This window comes from Sarcophilus harrisii, chromosome 4 (assembly GCF_902635505.1).
Source record: "Sarcophilus harrisii chromosome 4, mSarHar1.11, whole genome shotgun sequence".
Taxonomy (NCBI): Eukaryota; Metazoa; Chordata; class Mammalia; order Dasyuromorphia; family Dasyuridae; genus Sarcophilus; species Sarcophilus harrisii.
In genome coordinates, this window is record NC_045429.1 from 102,523,529 (window position 1) to 102,547,627 (window position 24,099).

Genomic DNA, 24,099 nt, shown 5'->3' on the forward strand with positions numbered 1-24,099 from the left:
CCTTTCAAGAGCTTATTGAGTAGTTGAAATCAAAGGAGAGTGAGAACCCTTATGGCTGTAGAAATAAGGGAAGACTTTGTGGGCAACAGTGGGGCATGAACATTTTTGCTAGATCCTTTAGGAAAGATGGATCAAGACAGCTTTCTCCCATGATTTCCAAATCTCTCTGAAATCATATATTGCTTTGCCATCTTTCTAGTATGTCTAGGGAGAAAGATTGTTTTCTTGGGACAGTTTCCTAAAAATGAAGGGATGACTTCCATCCTAGGCTAGAGCATGAAGATTGAAGACAGGATAAGATGGGATTTAGAGCCACAAAGGAGGGACCAAAGCTATGAATCACCCCAGGATTTAGATGAGATTTTATGTTTTTTCATTGTTTTTTGAATTGTGCAGAAAACTAGATAGAAGGATATCATTAGAGAGATGAATTCTGAGTCAATATGAATTGAGAATGTGAGTTGACCAGTAGATAATATATAATTCACTGGAATCCATGATGTGTCAGGAGACCTAGAGGGAGGCCTCAGTATGGATCTGATGGTGGATGTAAGAAGTTATGGATGATTTTGAATGGCAATATTAGAGGGAATTCCCAAATCAATGATATCATGGAACCAACATAAGTATTGGATAAGATGATGAATCTTGTGCTCAAAAGGGATCTTGGAGATGACTGATTGCTAGGAGCCTCTCAATCCTCTTCTGAGTCTTTGAGGGTCCTGGTTGATCTGGGTCAACAGATCTCTCTCTCTGTCTCTGCTTCCCTTTTTTTCTCCTCTCTGTTCTCCTTCTTTTTCTTATGCTGTATTGCCTTCATTTTCTGCCTTCCTTTCTTCCTTCTTTCCTTCCTTCCTTCCTTCCTTCCTTCCTTCCTTCCTTCCTTCCTTCCTTCCTTCCTTCCTTCCTTCCTTCCTCCCTCCCCTCTCCCCCCCCTCTCTCTCTCCTTTCTTTCTTTCTCTCTTTTCTTGCTTCCATGGAGATAGAAGTGAAGCTGCCCAGTCTAACCACTGGCTAATACTATTACAGTCCCTGTTAAGATAACTAACATAAAAAACCTACTCTGAAAGTCTCTGCATCCATGTCTTTTCTCCCCTCCTCAGAAGCTACAGTCACCGGGTTTTCCTTGCCCCCTTCTCCCCTGACCATTCCTCAAATCACCTTACTCCCCTGAACCAATCATAGTGGAGGTCTGTGGGAAGGAGACGCTGGCACAGTGTGTTCTGGACCCGGGGACAGGTGACCTTTCCAATTCAGCACCCATATAAATCTTACCTAATGAAGTTAAGGGGGAAAAGAAATTAATGAATAAATGAAGGTTAAATCACTCCCCGAAGAAGATTGATGCAGACGTTGAGAGCAGGGAAGATGGCTGGAAAACAGGCAGGAGCCTTGTGCAAAAGATTTTTAACATTCCTTTTCTGAAATCTGAGGGAGTTATGAAGCTTGCCAACCCTGATAAGAGCCCCAGCTAGCTAGCAACATATAACCAGAAAGAAGGGAAAGGAGAAAGCTAGACTCCATTAAGAGTTAGTTTCTCCAGAAAGGGATACATATGTATTTATATGCTCAAGATCTCAAACATTTATAGCATACACACACACAAAATCTGCATTAATTCAGCAGGCACAATGAAGTGGCTCGGTCTACAGGCCCATCCTGGTTGCCACCATTCATTCTTCACTCTTTGGCTCCCTTTTCTACTCTGTCTCCCTCTTACCATTGCAACCACTACTGTGGAAACCTCAGCTCATGTGGGTTGGGAGGGCCCATGGGAAGCTGGTCACAGCTGGGACCCATTAGGCAGGTGTGAAAGCAGAAACAGCTGTGGGGGGAAAAATGGGTGATGCAGGCCAAAGACTGAAGATGGAAATAATAGCTCCATGCATTTTGGGATGAGGGAAATAATCCCAGCTGACATTTAGAAATTTTTTCAGGTTTACAAACACTTTCCTGTGAGCTAGATAACACATCTCCCATTTTACAGACTTTTAGTCTTAAGTTAAATGACTCATCTGTGACCATAGACCTAGTAACTGGCAGAGCTAAAGGGAACTTGTCTTCAGATTCCAGGGCTGTCCCTCTTACTCCTCTTTCCTTTCTGAGGACAAGCAATAGATAATAAGGCTTATGAATACAATAGGGATGTTGAACTGGGGGTTGGGAGAGCTGGGCTCTCATTTGTGCTCTATGGACATATTGAGTGATCTTCAAATTGGTGACTTTACACTTCTGAGCCTCAGTTTGTGAAAAGAGGGAAAATAATCTTTACTCAGACCATGTTCTATTTCTTTCCATATCTCTCTAGGGGAAGGACTGCAGAGATCACTACCCCAAAATAACAAAACCTTTCCTAGGATATTTGCCAGGTGAGAAAGGAAGTAAAAAGTTGTATACTCCCCTCCTCTACCCTTATTTCATAAATTTCCAAGACCTAGGCTAGCAGGAGAGAAGAGAAGCAAGAGACTCACATTGTCTATCTCTGTGTGTGACAGAAGCCTTTCTAACTGCAGAAGGTCTGGATGGGACTCACAGAGTAGCAGCTGGGCCACCTCAGGGGTGATAGTGGATAGTAGGAGCAGCAAAGAGCTGAGGATCATGAGAGGTGGCTAGGAAGCCCAGTAAACTAAAGGTCACCATGATTTCCTAAGGCACCCTGGGAAGGGAAAACAGGCAGATTACTGTTACCAGCAGGTGGTTGACAATTGTCAAATGAGCCTCTGTTTCTGTTTCTTATACTCCAGGCTGTAAATAGATGCGCCTGTACATGACTTAAGGAACACCATATTGGTCAGGGGTTGAGGCACACTGGAGTTCATGGTGGATGATGGGGGAGCACTGACCGTCTGGAGGCTTTGATTGCTTGAGTTTGGGAGGTATCACCAATCTTGAGCTTTAGACATCTTAAGTTTGTTGGAATTGGGCCAGAATCTCAGAAGTGGGAGATAATTTCTCAATAGATGATGATCTCAGTGCCTATTAGATGCTTAGCAAGTACTTATAGACTAAATGAAAGTTAATTTCAAATACCCCTTTCCTATTGTTTGTTTTCATTCAGCCATATCTGATTCTTCATGATTCCATTTCAGTTTTTCTTAGCAAAGTTATTGGAGTGGTTTGCCATTTTCTTCTCCAGCTTATTTGATAGAGGAGGAAAATGAGGCAGATAGGATCAGGTAACCTTCCTAGAATCACCCAGCAAGGAAGTATCTGAGGCTGGATTTTAACTCAGATCTTCCTGCCTCCAGGCCCAGAGCTCTATCCACTGTGCTAGCTGGCACATTATTAGGGTTATTATTAATTTTTATTAATATTACAAATAAAGAAACCCAGAAGAGTGATAAAATTTATTCACAGTCAAAAAGCTAGAGTTTAAAAAGTTGGTTACTGTGGGACAGGGAAGATGTTCCCTTTCTAATATCTGGAGAAACTAAGAGTCAGAAAGGTAAACCTAATTACTAACATTATGTAGTATTTCAGCAATGGAGCTACTTCTCTTTTGCTTAGAAATTCTTTCTTACTGCTCAGGCCTCTTTCTTCTGAATTCTGCTGCCTGTTCAGTTTTGTGCCTGGCACATAGAAGGTGATTAATAAATGCTTATTGGCTGACATAGAAAACTCAATCTGAAATAGAATCAAACAAGCCTGGAAAATATCAACTAGAGCCCCTGATTGGCATTCTGGGCCTTAGCGGGTTTCGGTTCAAAACATCAGCTAGAACATGATAAATATGGAAATATGTTTAGAAGAACTGCACATGTTTAACTTATATCAGATGGCTTGATGGGGGAAGGAGGAAGAAAAAATTGAAACACAAGGTTTTGCAAAGGTGAATGTTGAAAACTATCTTTGCATGTATTTGGAAAATAAAATGCTATTAAAATAAAAACAACAATAACAAAAAAAAGTCTTTTAATGAATCTTTAGCTAGTTGTCCTGGGAATTAGGAACATTAGGGAAATGGAATATGGGTTCTAATTCATCCCTATTCCTTTCTTCTTCCAGCTCTGATCTTTCCTACCACTATAGTTTTGAATACGGTTGAATAAATAGCATAAAAATTACAATACTTATCTTAAAAAAAAATACCAGCTGGAATCATGCAGTTTAGATCAATCAGCCCAGTGCATTGGACTCCTGATCTTTTCCAAAAGCCAAAAGTCTTTCCCTGTGATATGCATAGACTTTCTTTTCTTCAAATACACACATGCCTCAGGATGTATGTGATCACCTCCTCATTACATATTCACATTCTTCCAGATCCACATTTGTACACCTCATGTCCTGATTTTTACCCAGAAGGCACTCAGGAAGGGCTTATGGAATGAATGAGCACATACATGGAAGGACTCTTGTCTCACCTAAGCACTGACTCCTTGATTCTCATGCATAGAGATTAATTGGTGCCAAATGGGAAAAAGAGAGGCAGTAGCTCCCCTCACCGTCCCTAGTCTTATGCCAGCAAAAATTCCATTTTTCAAGTTTTATCGTCCAAAACAAAGTAAAGTATACTGATCAGAAATTCCCCACTAGGAGGGAGAGCTTGTGATTGATTACAGCTAAGCCATTCATTTGCACCTGAGGAACCCAGGACCTCCAAAGCCTTCCTGAAGGGGATACCTTTGGTCAGTTCCCAAACCCATACAAAGCCCTATGGAAAATGCTCTTGGGAAAAATGAATGAGTCAGTTTCTGAAATAAGCTCAGTCCTGTAGGATAGTCATCTCTTTTACCTCCACCAAACTATCATTCACCCTCAGGCACTGACCATTAGTGAAGCATTTTATTTTGGAGTCAGGTCAAATGACCAGACAGGAACCAGACTTCTTGCTACTTTGGATCCAGTCAGCACCCATATAGCACTGTTATTATAAAAAATAATAGTGATAATGACCTCATCTCTTATCTCATTTGAATCTAACAACAACCTTGTGAGGTAAGACCTATAGGTATTATCTCCTTTTACAACTTCAGTGAAATAAAGAGATTTGCCTGGAGTCTCAGAGTTAATAAGCATCAAAAACAAGTTTTGAATCCTTGTCCTCTGCCTCTGATACTAAATATCTGTGTGACTCATTTAATTTCTCTGAATCTGTGTCCTAAACTGTAACAGGGGATAAAAATACCAGCATGCTCTCCATGGTACCTGGCTGCCTTTGATATATACTTAGGGTTCCAAGAAAGTTGTGTCCTTAGGAGGCTGGGGATTGTAATTCTGTCTACCCTTCCCTCCCCATCCCTTTCACATCCTCCCCTTCCCTGATGCTGCCTGGTGCCTCCATGTACTTCTGGTATCTGTATCACTACATCATAGATACTGTCCTAGTCATCAGAGAATGAAAATAACTTTTCACGGCAGCTTCTCAGATGTCGCCATCTTTTGTGTTGATCAAAACAACAAAATGAATCAGGCTCTTGGTGTCTGATTGAAGCCTAATTGGAAATCCAGAGTGGCACTAAATGTTATGGTCTAAATAAAACACATTTGATTACTGAAACTCACACATAGGGAGCGGGAGGGAAGCAGAGTGGGTGGGAGAAGATGGGCAAGGAGCAGGGGAGGGAAGATGTTTGGCACAGGACTCCCAATGGTCACAACATTCAGAGTGAGAAGGGACTACAGAGGTCCCTGTAGATTCCTGATTGGGTTCTCCCCATTAGCCCACCCAGATTCGAATGAAAATACTTTCTAGGACATTCCCAGCAGGAGTTCATTTAGCCTTTGTTTGAAGACCTCCAGTGAAGGGAAGCAGAGACAGGAAAGCCCATTTAGGGATAGTTCTAATTGTTAGAAATTTTTTTTTCCTTATCTAATGCCTAAATTTAATTCTCCGTAATTTGCATTAAAAAAAAATAACTAGTTTTGCTGCCTGGGGACAAGCACAATTAAATTCTTACTCCAATCCAGTCCAATAAGCATTTATTAAACACTTACTATGTACAAGAGTACATAGGCTAAGGATTAGAAACCCAAGAATATACACAAAAAAATCTCTACCCTTATATCCTCTCAAAGTCTTCTCTTTTCCAGGCTCAATGACTCAAGTTTCTTCAACCAATTTTCTTTTGGAAATTACTTGAGACTATTCACCATTCTGGTTTGCCCTCCTCTGAGTTTTGTTGGTTGGACAAGACATCAGATAGAGACAATGGCAGGCATTCCCTCTAACTTCCCCCTCCACTTGCCATTTTCCTAGACACTATAAGCTGGTTTAATAGACACTAGAATGAATGGTACACATTTAAAATTGAATCCAAAGGATTGAATCAGGATTTCTGCTTATTATCTCACTCTAAATCTATCCCCACCTGAAAGCCTTCCGTATGCAAGATAGTCTCAAATGCAGAAAGTAGAGTTGAAGAGAGGGGACTAAATATCATGGCTACTCCTTGCTCCCAAACCTTTAATGGTTCCCAAGTGTCCTTTATTGGGGCAACTCAGAGTTCTACAATCTGATCCCACCTGTTTTTTGTTTTATTTTTTACTTCTCCCCTCAATGAACCCTACCTTTATATTTCAGCCAAACCAATACAATTGCCTTTCCTGAGATTTTGTTCCTTCCTGCTTTCTTATCTTTATTCATTCTATTTTCAGCTCCTAGAATGACTTCCCTGATGATGTAATCAATCAACAAGTATTTATTAAATAATTGTTATGTGCCAGGTATTGGGTAACCACTGGAGATACATTAAATCTTACTCATCTTTAGAGGTCCAGCATAAATGCCACTTCTTATGAAGCCTTCCCTGATCACCACGGTCAGAACTAATTTTTCCCTTTTCTGATCTTCTATAAGATGCACTTCATATCTCCTCTATATGATTCTTACCACATACCACTTTACATTGCAATTATTTATATATGAAATTTATTTTTCCATCATACGGCAAACTTTTGAGGACAAGTATTATTTGTTTTTATATTCTCCATAGAACTCTGTATAAGTTAGTTAACAAAGAGGGAAACAATAAAATCTTGTGAACCATAAACCTTTCTCCTGCCTAGCATATGGCATTTATTCTCTTCTTTTAAATCATATGTCAAGATACCTATTCTACAGAAAACCTCACAGGATTCACATTTAATACCACTTGATTGTCTATCTAGCATTTATCTGATACTGAGTTGGGCTCTGTGGGTAAAAGGAAAAGGAAAAGGAAAAACATGATTCCTTCACTCAAAAAGCTCACCTTCTATATATAGTTGGGGAGACAAGAGCAACAATTAAAGCAAAGACCAGAGAACAACAAAAATACTTATAATTAAGTGCTAGATTGTGTGGTGGAAATGGAAAAACAACAAATGAAGTTCAGCAAATGTTGTTCAACTCGTTCTCCAACTGGCCAACATAAATTGACCCACAATTCTCATCGGGAAACATCATTTTGTGATGGTAGGTTTCTCATTTAGGGTCTGATGATGATGGTGATGATAATTATAGCATTTATATAGTACTTTAAAATCTGCAAAGCATTTTACATATGTTATCTCATTCGATCATTTAAAAGCAAGAAACATTAGTGGGAATGATTTACACATACATTGAGGGCATTTTGATGAATGTATTAGAATGCAACAGGCAGGCTTACACAGGCAGTATTCTTGAGGAGACAGAATCTTTACTATCATATGGTTAACTGAAAAAATGGAGAGAATACAAGATTCCATTGTGCTAATTGTTTGCAAACACTTGACTCTTCCCTACCCATATGTTTCCCTTGCATGCATTCCTCAAAATTGTATAGGATTTCTGAAAAGATATAATAAAGTTAGAAGATGCCTCTAAAAAGAACAGTTAGATAGTATAGTGAATAGGGTGTTAGGTATGGAGTCAGAAAGACTCATTTTCCTGAGTTCAAATTTGGCCTTAGACCCTTAGTAGCTTGTAATCTTGGAAAAGTCTCTTAACCCTCTTTGCTTCAGTTTTCTCATCTGTAAAATTAATTGGAGAAAGAAATGGCAAACCACTCCAGGACTTGTGCCAAGAAAACCTCAAAATGGGATCATGGAGAGCTGGACACACCTGAAGACAACTGAACAATATCAACTGGTCTGTAAAATCAGGTACAAAACTGAGAGATATATAACAGCTATTGATTCTTTTATTCTCACTATTAGACTGTAAGCTGCCCAAGGGAAGTTCCTGTTTCTATAATAAAGTCACCCACATTACATAGATAGAAATTGAAGTCATTATATAAATTCAATGACTATTGGTGGACTAGCTGGCTCACATCTTGGCCATACTGGGATCCCTCTGTCCACATCTTCCCAAAATTTCTATTGAACATTTTGTATATATCCTATATACACGTGTGTGTGTGTGTGTGTGTGTGTGTGTATATATATATATATATATATATATAGTCTCCTCTATAGAATATAAGTTCCTCTGTATATATCCTATACACACTTGTTTATGTATATATTGCCTCTTCCAGTAGAATATAAATTCCTTGAGGCAGTAACTGTTTAATTTTTATCTTTGAATCTTCTGCTTAGCATGATGAACATAGTAGTTTAGAGGTAATAAATACCTGTTGATTGATTGACTGTTGAGCACCAAAGCTATTTCCTGATGTTTTGAGGAAACAACTCATTGCAGAGCTGACTTTCTTACTTGTGCTTTTTTTATCTTAAGGAGATTTCACAATTTTATTTTCTACTGGAGTATATCAACTATTGAATTATCAAATTAGAAATATTCTTGTGGAATGAAAGGAGCCACCTTAAGTCACTACAACAAACTGGTGGAGAGAAAGAAATAAAATGAAAGAGAGATACAGACAGAGAAAGAGAGAGAGAGATGACAGAGAGACAGAGAGAGAGAAAGAGACAGGTCACTACCATCTCTACCAAAACTGAAAGGACAAAAGATTGGAGACCCCTAATAGACTTATAGCTGGAAGGTATTTTAGAGACCAGCAAGTCCAACTAACTCTCATTTTACAGATTGAATAACCTTTATTATGAGTCTTCTATCTCTGAAGCATCATGCTGGGTACAGAGAATATGAAGAGGGAAGGACTCAGCTCCTCCTTTCATGCAATTTTGCCAGAAGTCATGAATACAGATATCTACAATACAAGTTGTAATATGATCATAAGACAACTGAAAGCAATTGTGATTTGTCCAAGATCATGCAATTAGGAAGCTCTGCTTATTCATCTGAAATCTCTTTTGGTTTTGTGGAATCCTATGTTCTCTTGTTCAATATTTCATAGCTATGAGAACAACCACCCCTTGGAGTATAGGAATGCTGAGGGAGGACTAGTACTTCTGGTATGAGGGCTGTGAGCCCTTCTCAGGATTGCTTTCTACTCCTGGTATTTACCCGATCCATCTAATTTTCATCTGTGGCTTCAAAAAACTGTAGCAGGCACTATGGCTATATCCTAGTAAATCATTTTGGCAGATGAGCTAAACTAGGTTGAGAGGAACTGAGGGGTCTCAAACCCATCAATGACTTAGGGGGATGTCTACCTTAAATATTTAAACACTTCCTCTAGTGGAATGAGCAAATGAAAATAATTTGTTCCAAAAGCCACAAAAGCAGCTGAAACGGGCACTGTGGAGTGCTTAGAGCTTGATTAGACATAGAGAATACCAGGGTCATCCACTGCATCACAGGCCATCACCAGTCATCTTGACTATCCTGCCTACCTGTCCTGACTATGAACTCTGGAGGAAGGAATAAGGTCTTAGGGAGTAAGGCAGCTCTGCCTCACTTAAATTCAATTTATACATGAATCAAAAGACATCGCCCATGCCATTTTATTATTTCTGTCTATTTCAAAGTCCAGTGGTGACAGGCAATTGATAAAGCAACAGGTGTGGATACACTGGAAGCTGTAGTGACAAAACTGCACACAGGCAGCCCAGGCCATAAGGTCATATCCTCACTGCAAGCAGTACTGGGATTTGGCAGCTCTCTGGGAGTCTGAGCAGCTTATTAATGATCACATTGCTTACCTCCATGTGTGAAGAAGGGGGTAGAAAAAGTGGCTTAAAAATTGTCTGTTTACCCAATCCTGACCTGATTACTTTGTGAGGCAGGTATCCCATCCTGTGATTGAAATATAAAAAAATGTACAAAAACTTCTATAAAGATGATTCTACTCACTATCAATACATGGAATGTGCACACACTTATATACAACACAAAATCCATTAGACTTAAAAGATGGACAGCTCTAGTCTAAGAGAATTCAACAGATATTACATCTAAATAGTAACCATGAGTAAAAAACAGCTGGCAAATGAAGTTGGAGCTCGATATATGATTTTCTAGAGTGACTGCAATGAAGGTAACATAGTGAAGCTGGTGTAAGTTTTGCAGTTAAAACTAATTTAATCAACAAAGCTTATATAATCTATCAAAATGAGTGAATGACAGGCTTGTGACAATGCAATTGTTACTTGCAGGAAAACATCAGGCCATAATATCACTAGCTGGGCTCTCATAAAGACAAACCCTGATGAAGTCAAAGAAAAATCCTATGAAGACTTGGAGACCCTTATCATCAATGTGCTAAAAGAAGACAAGTTTATAATTCTGGATGACTTTAATGATATAGTAGGCTCGGATTATCAGACATGGCAGGGAGTTCTTGGGAGGCATGGAGTTGGAAAGATCAATAGCAATAGTCACTAACTATGGAAAACTTGGGCATCTCACAATCTTCTCATCACCAACACTGGCTTCCATCTACTTAAATGCAATAAAACTTCCAGGATGTACCCTCACAACAAACATTAGTGTTTAATAGACCATTGTAAAGAGAAGAGACAAACATGATGTGAGAGTGACCAAGGCAATATGTGAGGAAGAGTGCTGGACTGATCATAGACTTATCCTCTTCAAGATCAATGAGCAAAAGTGGTGGCCCTGAGGCAAAATGACCACCAAAAAACAGATTTAATTTCAACAGATTAGAGTGCTTTTGTGATCAGGAACAATTTGTTGCTAACTTGGAGGGTAAGCTGAACTGACATATCGTTGGCAACAGTGGAGCAGAAAAAAAGTAGGTGATTTTCAGAAATTTGATGTACAATGCTTCATTTGCTCATCTGTGTCAGTACACTTGCAAACATCAAGACTGATTTGATGAAAATTATGGGGAAATTCAGAAGCTGCTAAATGAAAAATGAGAACTCTACAAGGTTTGCCAGCAGGATAATTCATCTATCTCTAAAAAGGCAGCATTTAATTCCATCAAAAGAAAGGTACAAGCAATGCTTGGAAAAATGTAGGATTCTAGGCTTAACAAGAAGGCAGATGAAATAGCAACATTCCAACATGCTTTTATAATGCTTTAAAAGTTATTTATGGGCCAAAGACCTATGGTGCTTCTCAACTACTCAGTGCTAATAGAACTGCATTGATTAGTAGTAAGGACATGATCCTGGAGAGATGAAAGTGTTCAGTCCATCTCACCAGGATCATCATCAATCAAAGCTGAAGTCACTGACTGTTTACCTCAGGCTGAAGTCAATCCCTCTCTAGACATATTCCCAATGAAGATGTGGTTTTGAATACCATTAAGCTCCTCTCCTGTGGAGATCCTCTCTATTGCAGTTGAGATTTATAAGATGACAGATCCATTGCTCATACAAAAGCTGACTGAAAATTTTCAGGTTATATGGCAAGAGAAGATTATTCCCCAAGAATTCTATGCTTCTGTCTCTATAAAGGTAAAGGCAATAGATGGTCCTGTGACAATCATGGTGGGAGTAAGGGGGAAGTGTCTTTCTCTTAGTTACTGCTGACAAGATTCTTGTCAGTCCTCCTTAATGGGCTACTCCTTCACCTGGAGGACTCCTGAGAGTCAGTGTGGCTTCAGGAAGGGCTCAGGAATGGTTGACAATGGTGTCTGCTGCCTGACAATTCCAGGAGAAATGCCAGGAGCAGAACAGAATCTGTACACAATGTTTGTTGATCTCACCAGGGCCTTTGATACTGTCAATCAGGAAAAATTATGTCAAAATTTGGTTGCCTGGGGAAGTTCATAAATATTGTACATCAGTCTCATGACAGCATGCTTGCCTGGGTTTTGGATAAGGGACAATGCTCTTGTGCTTTCCCAGTCACCAATGGAGTGAAACAAGGCTCTATGTTTGCTCCCATGCTTTTTGGCATAATATGTTCAGTCATGTTGTCAAATGCTTTCAATGAGGATGAACATGGCATCAAGGTCCACTATCACACCAATGGTAAGTTATTCAACTTGAAAAGGTTACATCCCAAGACTAAACCGGAGGGAGTGTTGGTGCATAACTTTTTGTTCACAGATGATTCTCAATTCAGCTGACATACAACAAAATATGGATTGATTCTCTGCTTCTTGTGCTAATTTTGGTTTAATAATTAACATCAAGAAAATACAGCCGGCACCACATGGAAACGGGAGTTCCTGCAAAAGGAGAGGTTTTGAATCCTGTGGGTAAGTTCATTTCCCTTGGCAGTATACTTTCCAGGGATTTCCAGATTGATAACAAGGTTGGTGCTCACATTGCCAAAGCTAGCTCAGTGTTTGGGAGGCTCTAAAGAAAGGTGTGGGAGAGAAGAGGCATTAGACTGACTACCAAGCTGAAGGTCGACTGAGCCATTGTGCTGACCTCATCGTTGTAAACCTCTGTAACTAACTCTACGCCAAGAAAATGAATCACTTCCATTTGAATTGTCTTAGGAAGATTCTGAAGATCACCCGGAAGGATAAGATACCAGACAATAAACTGCCAATCATTCAAACTGCACTGCAGAGAACGCAATTCCAAAGAACTGGCCAAATTATTCAAATACCAAACATATGCTTGCCTAAAAGACTGTTTTATGGAAAACTCACACAGAGAAAACACTCACAAGGTGATCAGAAAAAGACTTACAAGGATACTCTTAAGGTGTCTTTTAAAAACTTTGGAATTGATTGTACAAATGAGAGTCACTAACACAGGACTGCCCAGCATGATGTGACTGCATCAGAGAAGGCACCGTACTCTCGACCAAAGCAAATTTGAAATAGCTCAAAAAAAAAGGTAAGGTGCAGATTTAGAGAATCCACTCCAAATGTTCATAGAGACTATTAATGTCCAACCTGTGGTAGAGCATTCCAGGCTCATATTGGTCTGATCAGCTACAATCTGATACCCCCTAACTCAAACCTACCATAGTGATGTCATTTTAGTCGTCTTGGAGAACAAAGGACAACAACCAATCAAGCAACCCCTTGTGAAAACCCTCCACATATTTAATGACTCTTCTGTCTTTAATGACTCCACATATTTAAGTTCTCTTCTCAGATCTCATTTTGGTATAGAACTTAGGGCTCAGCCAGGAAGTGCAAGCTCCAGCAGGTCTGACCAATCTGGAAAAGATTGTGTGTTTACCTTCCAAGGTCCCTAGGGAAGTTTAGAGAGCCCCATCACTGGAGGCTAACGCCAAATAATAGATAAAGACTTTCTACTAAGGTGTGAAGGTGCCTTCATTGTTGAAGGATATGCCTTTATCAACAGAAAAAAAAAATAGTTGCAATTTTTATAGGACTTAAAGTTTTACAAAGTATCTACGTTATCTCATTTGATCCTTACTACAGCCCTGTGCGGCTGGTGCTGTATTATCCTCTATATTCCTGGTGAGGAAACTGAGGCAGAGGTTAAGTGACATATTATTGGTAAGTGTCTGAAGCTGGATTTGAATTTGGGTCTTCCTGACTCCATACTGCATCCTCTTTCCACTGTATCAGCTAGTCACATTTAACTCACCCATTTTTAGAATGGAGGCATATTTTGATAAAAAAATAAGTCAGTTGATCTGGGAGGGATTTTAGAGATCATATTGGGATTGACTTTTCTTTGCACTGGTCTCTATGCCATAACTCTTACACTAATGATTCTCATAGAAGAAACGGAGTGATTGAGACCTTTAAGAGTAGGTCAAAATACAACCCAAGCCATGTTGCAGGATAGAGACCGAATTTCCACCAGACCACAGAGTACAACCACAGGCTCTAGCTAGGTTTAATTTTTTTTATATTGGAATTTATGACATCAAGTCCAATCCCTCATTGTGCAAATGAGGAAATTAAGGCACAGATACAATTAGGTTTATACACATCGAGTAAAAATCTGATGAAAGATTTGAACTCAGATCTTCTCACTACAAGCCCAACATTCTATTCACTATAAATAATGCCACTGTGAAGAAATTATCACTTGAACATTGTCGTGACAATATCATTTGGGATATCACCATGATTCTTGCAATATCTCCTTCACTGTAGTGTTGTAAGGATCTAATAAGATAATATATGTAAAATCCATGTAAATCTAAAGATCAGGAGGCAAGTTACATAAATGGATTAATGCACACTTTAATAATAGATTGATTGCTAATTAATTACCCTTCTTTGATGACTACCACTTGGCCTGGTGGCAAGAACACTGTATTTGGAATCCTAGTTCCTGGCTCTGCTTAAGTATGACCTTGAACAACTTACTTCAGTTAAATTCAATTCAACAAGAATTTATTAAGCATCTACTGTGTGTGAGACACTGTAAATGGGCAGCATGAATACAAAGGTAAAAAATGAAAACAATTCCTGCCTGTGAGGAGTTTTAAACTCTACTGGTGGGAAACAACATAAATTTAGATAAGCAAATACCAAATAAATACAAAGTCCTTGGGAAGGGCAGGAGCCATATAACAACTGGATGGGTGGGATGATCAGGGAAGGCCTTGAAAATCTGAGCCTGAAAGGGAGGTAGAATTCTTAAGAGGGAAATAGGGCCAGGTGGTCTCTCCCAGCTTTAAATCCCACAATGCACCTGATGGGGAGTGATCTCTATCTGTTCCAAACTCATAGGCCATTTTGGATTTTTATGTACTTTCCACAATATGTTTCATAGTCACTTTATTTGTGCGTATGTTGTATTCCCTTTTGTAAGAGCCACCAGGGTTGCCCCCAAGTCTTACTTATCTATCTATCCCCAATACAATGCTCTGTACATAAATAGTCAATGAATAAATGTTCATGGAATTGACTTGCATTTATGGACACATCTGTTGTATAGAATTTTAAATTTAATACAGTTTGTTATAACCATAGCAGCAAGGAATGTTAGTATGCCACCTGAGAAATGGAAATAAAATAGTCTCATTACAGAAAGGTAGAGTGCCATGAAGAAAATTTAGTTTAATTCAACAATCATTTATTAGGTGTCTAGTCATGTGCAGAGCACTAGGCTCTGGGGACCCAAAGACAAAACAAAACAATTCCTACTCTCAAGGAGCTTATGCTCCAGGGGGAGGATTGTGGGAGGGGAGGAACCCCATGAACACATATAAGAAAATATACAGGAGGGAGAACACAGGCTGAATATACTGGGAGGTTTGTTCACAACTGAATGGGGATTCCTAAGGGCACAATGGACTGGATCTGATAGGGTGGTTATGAGGGAAGAGGGAGGATGGAACAGAGGTCAGGGAAAGGAGTTTATGTCTTGATAGCCTACACTGAAGAACAGGGATTCTGAGTGAAGACATAAAAGGGTAGGATGTCATATCCTTCATGGTAGTAAAGGTAATGTGGACTTGATGACCAAATCTTGAGAGATCAATGGGGGCTTTTTATTTTCAAAACATTTGCAAGAATAATTTTTCACCATTGATCCTCGCAAAACCTTGTGTTCCAATTCCCCTTCCTCCCCCCTCCCCCCCACCCCGGCAAATAATTCAATATATGTTAAACATGGTAAAAATATATGTAAATCCAACATAGGCATACGTATTTCTACAATTATCTTGCTGCACAAGAAGAATCATATCAATAAGGGAAAAAAATGAGAAAGAAAATAAAATTCAAAAATGCTCACTTCTTGTAGTGCCCCAAATACATGGAATCAGATTAAAATGTAATTGGGAAATAGTTAACAAAATGAACAAAAATACAATAGAATATAGATAATGGTCAGTGGATCTCCTTATTTTAGTGACCCCTATTTCTAGCTGAGTTTGACCCCACTGCACAATGTTGTGCTGGCTCTTCATTCACTCTGATGTTGAATAAGTTACTTAATGCAGGGCAGGAAAGTTTCAGGAAGGGTTTTGTTCTTCTTGGCCCAACTCATGTGGATTGGGAGAAAGCACTGGACTGGGAGTCAGAGGACCTGAGTTCTAATTTTGACACTTATTAGCAGTGCAAACTTGTAATTTTAAATCCCTGGGTCTCAGGTACATTAATAGTGAATTATTTCTGATTACCTCCCATCTTGTATGTACGTCATTGTTCACATGTTCTCTCCCCTAACAGGTCAGCTCCTTGAGGGCAAGAACTGTTTTTACTTTCTGTGTAAGCCAGATCTTAGCACAGAGTCTGTTCCATAGTACACACTTAATAAATGCTTATTGAATGATTAAGGCCTTTTCTAGCTCTACCATTCTATGATTCCAGTCTAATCCTATGTATATCTGAATATACCAGTGATACGCAAAACCCAGTTGTCAATGCATCTTAATCTCCTTTTAGAAAGATAATTAGAAAGCAGGAGTATTCTGGAGCCAGCTCTAATCAGGTTGTGAAAGTCTCTTGTTAAATTATCAGTATAATCATTTACATCTCAGAAATAGATGATCACTACAAAGTAGAGGTTCATTGGGGCAGCTAGGTAGTGAAATGGATGGAGCACTGGGCTTGGAACCAGGAAGATTCATCATCCTGAATTCAAATCTGGCTTTAGACACTTACTAGTTGGGGAACCCTGGGTGAATCACTTAACCCTGTTTGCCTCAGTTTCCTCACTGTTAAAGAAGCTAGAGAAGGAAATGGCAAACTATTCCAATATCTCTGCCAAGAAAACTCCAGATGGGGTCATGAGGAGTCAGACAGGACTGAACAATAACAAAAAGAGCTCAATTTATTGTTTTGTTGATCGTCTAGACTAAAGAAAGTGTTAATGATGCAGATTAAACTTTAAAGTGTATGCATACTTTGTTTTTTTCTGAGAGCCTGGTGATTAAACATTTTAATTTGTTAAACATACAGCACACCTCTATATTGTTTTATAAACATTGCTTGAGCTAAGTAGGAGTGGGGTACAAGGCACAGGAAATGAAGTCATTCCCAGACTAGAGCTCTAATGACTGGAGGCTAATAATAATAATAATAAATAATAATAACTGGCATTTATATAGTACATTAAGGTTTGCAAAGTTCTTTACATCCATTACCTCATCAAGTCTCACAACACTTCTGTTAAAGAGTCACCTATGTAAAGATTTTTTATCCTAGCCCCCAAACAGTTTAGCTTTTTCCTAATATGATTGAGTAAAGACTCAGTCCGATTGGAGTGGAAAAATTAATGTTGTGGGTTCTAGAATTTACTCTGCAACTAGCTAGATAACTTTAAACTCTTTCTGGAACTCAGTTTTCTTATCCGCAAAATTCATCTTTTGGTAACCTGAGTGAGGGTAACTCAAATATGCTTTGTCCTTCTATATACTCTTTCAGTCCAGGATTGCATTTGGCTTTTGATTCTTTCTTGACTTTGCCACCATAGTGTCCCTCCATAGAACATCCTTCAATCACCTTAGACCCCTTCTCCCATTGCTGAGTTCCTTTTGAGGTTTTTGTGACAGGTGCCTTCTAGTTATGTTTCTGACTCTCAAAATTTTGTTATCCAACCATATTTAATTCCCTTCTCAGCTCTGCTTCTGACTCTCTAAGTCATGACATCTTGTCCCTTAATAGATCCCTTACTCCGCTCTCCCTTACTCCCTCCCTTACCTTTTAAGCTTCTTTTTATCCGTTGTTATATCCCGTTAGGATGTAATCTCTTTTAGGATAGAAACTATCTTTCTTTTTCTGATATTTCTATCCCCAGGGCTTAGTACAGTACCTGGCACATAGTAAGTGCTTAATAAATGCTTGTTGCCTGTCTGAATTATATGATTTTTAAGGCTACTTCAAGATCTAAGATATTCTGAATTCTCAATTCTCAGTCCTAAATTCAGGCATTTGGATTGCTGGCCTTCAGCACCAGCAGAGAAAAAGAGATCAAACTGCTTTCTGTGGATTAGGGAACGAGACTCCAGTCCTCTGCCCGCTCACAGAGATGAGGTTTTTTAGGCAGCAATCTCCTCCCCACCCCCCAAGTTTGGGCTTTGTGTTCAATCATCTCTTTCGAAAGTGAAAGATTTTAAAATAGGAGGCTGGAAACTGTTCTCTCTGGAAAGCATCAAGCCAGGCAACTGATGAATAGGGTGAGTTTGCGTTTCTCTTCCCTCTCACGAAAATATTTATTAAATTAAAAAAAAGCTCTGATGAGAATATTAATAGCAAGTGGATGACTTTGCTGTGTGCCAGTCTGTCTGTTCCCAGTGATATAGGGAGTGTAATGGGGGTGGGGGAAAGAAAGGGGGGGGGGGGAAAGGAAATCAGAGCCAAGGGGTAATCACTGAGTGAAGATCTGTACCTAATGGGATCTCCCCCTTCCTCTCTCCCAGGAATCAGCATCTCCCCAAAGAGGGAAAGACTGCGATACCCCGGGACAGCTCTAAGAGCAGACTACATTCCCAGGTCCTTAACCAGAAACACATGTGAAGCCAAGAATCCTATTGAAAGTGACGCATTGTAAAACAAAGTATAGCCGAAAGTCCCTTATCCTCACTTCCCTAATCCAAAAACTCTGTAATTCCCTCCAAAAGACTCTTTGGCTCAGCCCCTTTCCCTGATTTTACCCCTCCCCTACTAGATTCTCCCCCACAACTCCCTTGGGACTCAGCCAAGGCCTCCCTGGCCCAAACTGCAGGGAGGTCTCATGTTACTGAAGCTTCATTCCTCTTGTAAAAATACACCCCGGCACGCTCTGCCTGCGTCCTGGGAAGCGTTATCGCTTGGACTAAACAAATGTGCAGAACCAAAATAATGGACTGAGATGTCAAAATAAATGAACAGAAGACATCTGGAAGAGCTGCTGCCTTCATCTCGTCTCCTCCACTTTGTTCCCTTCCTCCCCCTCCTTGTTCCCCCATTCTTTGGGTGTTCTGCCAGTTTCCCAATTCATTAGATCTGGCCAGAGGTAACAGACCTCCAATACTGGGGCAACAAACATGTTGTCCTTGGAAAGACATTCTCCTTTTAGACCTAAGACCCAAGCTACAGAGTTTACTCAAGCCAAATTTGAAGCCCCACGATGAGCAAGAGAAGTAGTCAGTTTTTTGGTCTCAGGTCAGGGCCCTTTGTTGCTACTGCTGCCGGGGCAGTAAATTTGTAGGAAGAATTCATCTTATCACTACTTTGGATGTTTCTGAGAAACCAACTCTCCGAGAGCAGCAGAACTGGATGGAAAGAATGTTTGGCTCTGGAACTAAAGACTTTGGAATTAATTTTTATTATCTGTTTGTCCTTAGACAAGTGACCTAAATCATCTGGAAAACGAGGGGGTTAACCTAGATTCCTCTGGAGTTACTTCTAGGTCTAGAGCCGATTCTTAAGTAGGCAAGGTCCTCCACAGGACATTTTGTCTCTCCCCTTGCTGATCAGGATAGTTCTTATACAATCCAGAACTGAGGGAAAGGAGAGAAGAGCAGGAGGAAGAGTCTTTTCTAATCCCAAAATCTCTAGAGAAGATCTTTACTCAGCCTTCTTCAGGATTCCACATTTTCTCCAAGATGCCAATTGTTTCTAATAGTTTCAGGCCATAATTTCCCTTTTTCTCCACTTGGACAGTATGTAGTTAAAATGCCAATCTCCTGAAAGGCAGGGTGATAGCAGGTTTGCAGGAGGTAAAGGTCAGTAAGAAAGCTAGAGCCTGTCTAATGGGTCAAAATAACAATGATGCCAGATTGGGTCTGCTCAGGAGAGGGTCTTCTGAATCAGCCTTTCATTGTGTGAGTGATTTCCAAGCAGTGAGAAGCTATCTCCCGATTCAGCTCCTCAAAGCCTCCTAAAAAATGTTCCCAGTTCCCTCAGAAATCTCCTTCCAGCCCCTACTTTGAGCAAACACTTTAGAGGCTAATGCAAGCTTTAGCAGAGCAAAAACCAACACCAAAGCTAATTAAGCTTCTTTGAGAACATTAGGGTCAGGTCTAGATGAAACCAGATTTTGATGTGAGATGCTCATACAGAAAAGGAACACTGGTGTCTCTGAAGCAATGAAACAGGACATTAGCTTACAGAGAATGGATCATGGTATACAGTGTTTTCCTTGGGAAAACAGTGAGGTTTCTTTTTGAGATTGGTAATACAAGCATCATTATCCCTATTTCTCAGAGGAGGAAACTGAGGCTTGAATGAAATGCTTTACCCATAGTCCCACAGCTTATAAGTAGGACATGAATGTGAATAATAGATAAGCTGAGATATGAACTCAAGTTTCTTGGTTTTAAGCCCCATTATATCATACTCCTGAAATAGTTATCATTTTAAGAGTTTAAAGTGGTTCTGTGTATCTCATAATTGTTTTACCTAATCCTACTTTTACCATCACCCTCTGTTTTAGTCTAATTCAGTATTTGTTGTCCAGCATTGTAGTCTGTTTCCTTTGTCCAGATCTAATGGATTGGGAAGCTGGCAAGGCACCTATGCCAATTCAAGTTTGGATATTTGTATTATGATAAAGAAATAGAAGAAAATATCTGGTCCCCACAGGAGAGGGTAAAATATAGAAACTGATGTTATTTGAGATTCCTTAAAATACTGGCCTATGATCTTTTAAATTTTATTTATATTTTGGTTTTTTATTTTATTTGATGTTTCCATTTTTATTTTATTTTTGTTTGTTTTATTTTATTTTATTTATGTTTCTTTTTTTTTATGTTTATCCCTACATGCTGCGATGCTCAAGATTCTTCTTGACCAATCAATCACTAAGCACCAAGAAAGGCAAGAATGACTTACTTAGGAAAGAATTTTGGTAAGGAATCCTTAATCAGGTCCAATATTCTGGGTTAATTTTCTCTTATTACCTGAATATCTTTCAGTGACCAACTCCTTTCACTCCTTTCACTCTAGGAGTAGTTACCCTTAACTACTTGCTGATTTTCCTCACATCTAAATTCTTATATTTTAAATGCAGAAACATCTAATCTAAGTTTCGTTTAAAGCATGAATCTTCTCAACCATAGTCTTGGCAAATGGTCGTCTAGTCATTTCTTGTATACTTCCAGTGATGAGAAATTCATTACCTCAATAGTCTCTCAGAACCCTGTCAACTTTAGTCCTGTGATTCTACATGTATACATCCCCTTCTAGTTTTTTTTTTTTTTTTTTAAGAGAAAGTCCTGTAAAGAAAATCATCCCCCGAGTTATATAGTGAATTATAGGACAGGTAAGGGTAGCTGGGAAGGAAAAAAAAAAAGCAAATTGTTTGGAAGTTCTCAGTGTTAGTTTGGTTATTAAATCCTTCTTTTGTGCAGACATATAGTTAGAAAGAACTCAGGTCCATATATGGCATGGTGGGTGTGGGAATGGCAGGGGAAGGAGATTATTAGACACCAATTGTCTGAAAATAGAATCTTCATTTTTCCTCTTTCTAGACTCATTTTACCCAGAAAGACCAAGAGCAGCAATATCCCTTTAGAGGCCCTCTTAAGATGGATCTTATGTCCAATCAAACCTGAAGTTTGATCAGGACTTAGCAACCTTCTCCCTGAGGCTGGTTGCTGAGCTGGACTCTGGGGGTCCAACACCAGGTTGAAGCTGATTTCATGCACATTGAGGGGGATTGGGACTGTTTAGTCTGCTGGGCACATTCCTGGATTTCTAAAATAAATAGCAGATTATGAGCGGCTCAACCTCACACTACCATCTAGCCAAGCTGGAGGCCTTTGAGTGGTCCTTAGGGATGGAGTAGTGGGGCTGCAGGAGAGAGGGTGATTGTCAGGGTGTGGGCTACTCTGCACGTCTGTCTCCATTCATGTCATTGTTTAGGGATGGGGCGCCTGGAAACTCACTCTGACAAGCTAGTGGATTTGTAAGTGGGAGAAAACATCTGGCCTTTGAGGGGAAAGGAGACAGATTCTTTAAGGTTTCTCTGGGAAGATATAACAATGAGAAAAGGAGATCAGTGGAGAGAATCCCTTGTAGTCATTTCCCCTTAGACATTTCAATTTCTGTGTAGCCTGCCAGGGGCCAAATTGACAATATCTCCACCTGTCCCGTGGTTCCATCCCAATGGCAAAAAGAAAGAGACTCCTGTGGTTCCCTTTTCCCCATTTCACCCTTCGCTGGATCATTTTATGCCTCTATTCCCATTGCTAATTTAAACTAATTAAAGTATAAAATAGGATAATTGTTTCCATCCCCACAATCTTTCCCCACCAGTCCTGGTGGTGAGTTATATCCCTTCTTAGGGAGTGGTTGGCCCTGACAAGTTGGAGGGAAATGGGATATTAGGTTTCCTTTAGGCCTGCTGTTTGGTCTTCATTTGGCCAATGGCCTGATTTTCATTGGACCTGTTGTCTGCCTTCCACGAGGCTCTAGAGATCTGGGCAGCACTGAATTTTACAAACATCTGTTGATTCATTGCTCCTGGTTTTAGGGAGAATGGCTTATCTAGGTAGGAGACTGGCATCCTGTCAATGGCATACCTGACCAATTAGATGGATGGGGAATTAGTTCCCAATTCCTTCCTTTCTCTCCTACCCCCCACATATTTGTCTTGTGTCCATTAATGGTACATTAACATTGACTTGTTGGGCAATGGCACTAACTACTTGACACTTCTTACTAAGATCCATTTCTAAATTACTTTTAATTGACTCAAAAGAAAAACAAAGGGGGAAAAAAAGGAAGATTATGCTGGATTACTGTAGATCTATGGGGGAAAAAAATGAATCCCCAAGGCGGCATCCATGTTCTGTTTCTCTGTACACATGGACCTAAGAATCTTACAAAGCAGTTGACTAGAGGGATAGAAACTGTTTTCTGCATTGGCTCCATGATCTAGGAGATAAGACTTAAGGTCTGCATCTTTGCTGAAACACTGATCTACATAATGTGCCATTTCTAAAATCTCTTGTCATATCAGAGCTTTCCCAGAATCTTAAAGTCTTCCAGAGGTTATTTCACCCAGGCCCCCAGCCTCTAATCTTAGCCCCAAATAATAAGGGTTTTAAAATTCTTTCAAGGAAAGAAATTGCACAGATTTCCTCAGCCACCAGCAGCTCATGATTCAGTAAGTTCTTCTTCTGGCTTAAGTGATATATATGTAGTCTATATCCATTGCTTATTGTTCAGTTCTTTGTGAGAATATAGTCTGTATACTGTATGTTATTATTGTTCAGTCATCAAATCAACTCTTCATGACCCCATGGACTATACTATGAGATATAAGATACTGGAGGAGTTTGCCATTTCCCTCTCCAGTGGATTTAGGCAAACAAAAGTTAAGTGACCTGCTTAAGGTCACACAGCCAATAAGTGTTAGAGACTAGATTTGAACTCAGGTCTTTCTGATTCCAGACTCAACCCCCTAGGTGCCTCCAACTACTATGTGTATATGTGTCTGTGTATGTACAAATATACATGTATACATACATATAAATTCATATATGTGTGTGTGTGTGTGTGTGTATCATAGTAATTTAGAACAGGAAAGGATTTTGGAGATAATCCAATGTAATCCATTCAATTCAACCCAATAAATACTTGTAAAGCAGTAATGGCTGTAAGGACAGGGCTAGGTACAATAGGAGATACAGTTAATAAAATCTGAACCCTGCTCTCATAGAACTTATGGGTATATGTGTGTATATACACACACACATATACACATATGTATACATAGATACACATATTTATGTATCTCAATAGGTGGTATATGCTAACTACATTAATAGCTATAATAAGTATATAAGAGAGTTTTAACCCAAGTATTATATGTGGTCCAAGGCCCAGCTTCTTAAACTTTGGTTTGAAACCCCACATGGGGCCTTGTAATTGAATCTTTGGGGCCCATGAAATTATGATTTATCATCAGCAGATGTTTGATTTATATACCTATTTTATATACATATATACCTGGGGTCACATAAAAATTTCTTGGGTGAAAAGGGGTCCCCAGTGGAAAATGTTTAAGAAATCCTGGTCCAAGGTATGGAGT

The 24,099-nt window shown here is 39.5% G+C and overlaps 1 protein-coding gene across 1 annotated transcript in view; it reads right to left on the reverse strand.

Annotated features, from left to right (window-relative positions):
- PLXNA2 (plexin A2) overlaps positions 1-24,099 on the reverse strand; it is a 311,446-nt gene that overhangs the window by 142,340 nt on the left and 145,007 nt on the right. The window lies entirely within an intron of this gene.